This window comes from Nannospalax galili, unplaced genomic scaffold, assembly GCF_000622305.1.
Source record: "Nannospalax galili isolate Female #2095 unplaced genomic scaffold, S.galili_v1.0 scaffold806, whole genome shotgun sequence".
In the NCBI taxonomy this organism is placed as follows: Eukaryota; Metazoa; Chordata; class Mammalia; order Rodentia; family Spalacidae; genus Nannospalax; species Nannospalax galili.
In genome coordinates, this window is record NW_008355419.1 from 2,124,703 (window position 1) to 2,127,197 (window position 2,495).

A 2,495-nucleotide genomic window follows, 5' to 3' on the forward strand; every position below is an offset into this window, starting at 1 on the left:
ATTTCACACACACACACACACACACACACACACACACACACACACACGCACGCACGCGCATACACGCACGCACGCGCACACACACACCTCCCTCTCTTTCTCCCCCTCTCCCTCCCTCCCTCCATCCCTCCCTCTACCCCTTCTGTCCCTTCCCTCCTCCCCTCTCTCTCTCCTCCTCTCCCTCCCCCTCTCTGTCCCTCCCCCCATTGCTTCTGTTCCCTCCTTCCTCCTCCCTCCTCTCCCTCCTCCTCTCCCTCTCTGTGGACCACAGCCTCCACACCCAGCACTTCTACTTTCTGTCATCCCATAGAGTTAAGTGTCCCCGTAGAACAGTCACTTTAAACTCAGTACAGCTGAAGCAAAGCTTCCTAGAGACAGCAATAACACAAAGTGTCCTTGAGAACGGGCTTTGCTCTGAGAAGGAAGCATTGCACATGTTCATGGCGTTTCTCAGATTATTTCCTTCCTCCCAAGAGTTTCTATCAAGACTTTCAGGCAGGTAGGGACATCACACACCCACAGGCACATGAGAGTGCGTACACAGTACATGCATGTACACATGAGCACAGGTATATACCTGAACGCACACAGCCATGTGTATATTCGTTTGTATGTACTCTGAGCATGCACAGACGCATATACAAACACATTAAGTAAACAATCTTACTGTCACACATGGAGACAGATTTGAGTAAACAGTCTGTCATGCTAGAGTACACACATGCGCACATACACACACACACACACACACACACACACAGAGCCCCCCCAGGACAGCACAGACCCTGAAGGGAAGGACCCTGTATCTAAACATCTGCACTGTGTTGTCAGTATGGAAAATATTCAAGTTAGAAAGGCATAGGCCTTGTTTCAAGGTTAAGACACATGACCTGAACTCCAGTTTTCAAAAGAGACAGAGCAGAAGAGGTTCCCAGCATCTTACAAGAAAGTTCTAGAAGTCAGTCACCAGAGAAGATGTGTGGTCCAACCCCTGGAGGAGATGGGAGACTCTAAACTGAAGACACAGTCGGCATGGATAATGGGAGCCCAGGTGGAATCTCTGCAGGGATATCAGGACTGTAGACTCGGGAGCCTGGCTTCCTGATGCCCTGTGTCCTAAGGAAAGATCCACATGCTGGGTCTGCATGTGACGACTGAGGAAATTTCACCTTTCTCGCCTGTCTCAGGGCTGCACCTGTCTTTGCCAGCTGAGGGTTCTGTGGTCCACCCAGACAGGCTGTGGGAGCCATGGCAACCCACCTTTCTCCTGGTTCCAAGCATCTCCCAGCTACCCAGGAGTCCTCGGCCCACCCTCAGCCACATTCCCTCTCCCAGCCTCACCTGACGTGTCCAGACCTGGCTTGGGGCAGAAGATGGAAGTCGGTGGTTCATTTGCTTCTGTGTAGCCTTTCAGACCCGGAGAACAGGCATGAGAAGTGCACCTGAGGCTTGAGGGGGCTCGGCACCCACCCATTTCCTGACACCTTCCCCAGTGTGGGCCTTGGCTGTAGATGGATGTGCCACATGAGGACCAATGACCCGAGTTCCATCTCCGAAACCCACATAGTAGAAGGAGAGAACTGGCTCGTGCATGTTGTCCTCTGACCACCACATGTGACCACACACACGCACATACACATACACGCACATGTCAACAAAATAGATGCAGAACCAGACGTAGCCAGAAGGACCCCGAGGTAAAGACATGCACGGGGAAAGAGAGCCAGAGGCCTGCCCACACCTTAGCAGCTGCGGATGTGTCTCAAATACCAGAAACTCTGTGTCCATCCATAGCGCTTTCCCAGAGGGAAACAGTTTAGGGACAGCACCTGGCATTAACAGTGACACCGGCTTCAGTCACTGACTTTGAACCTGTACTTGATCCGTTTCCTCCTGGGGAGTCTGCATGGAACTTTGTTTAAGCACTAGAATGCTAAGCTTAAGCAGGGATGGGACCCTGCTCATATCTAAACATGCTGTGTTCAGTGTAGGCTGGAACTCCAAGGAGAGCTGGTGGCCTTTGTAAACCGTCTTCTGGACTGTGGCTGGGGAGCCATGTTCATTTACATGAAAGGCTCTGGTGGACATGAATTTGATCCCAACAGGTGTCTACAATTGGGTGAGAAAGTTCCAAGTGCTCTTTACCTACACAGAGCGGCCTCTTTGAGTCTGGAAAGTGACGGAGAAAACAGTTTGGACCATACTAAGCATAATTATAAGCCGTGGTGTTTAAACCTCTGTGACAGTGGCCGTCTGATGAGGGGAGTTGAGGGAAGGACAGGGGCTCGGTTTCAGGTCCTGTCTGTTTGCTGTGGTGTTTCTCAGAGCTACCAACAGCAGACATTTATAGTAATTGACATCTCGGGTGTTGGGAAGAAGGTTACCCTCAGGTCCTAGGACAAGGAGAAGCCACAGCCCTGCAGCCACAGACACCCCCCCCCTTACATACATAAAGCACCAGTGCTGTGGTTTAGAAAAGGAAACAAAGGCAGTCT

At 51.3% G+C, this 2,495-nt stretch overlaps 1 protein-coding gene across 10 annotated transcripts in view; it reads left to right on the plus strand.

Moving 5' to 3' along the window:
• Positions 1–2,495, plus strand: part of Prdm16 (PR/SET domain 16) — a 345,691-nt gene that overhangs the window by 290,465 nt on the left and 52,731 nt on the right. The gene's annotated exons all lie outside the window — the stretch shown is intronic.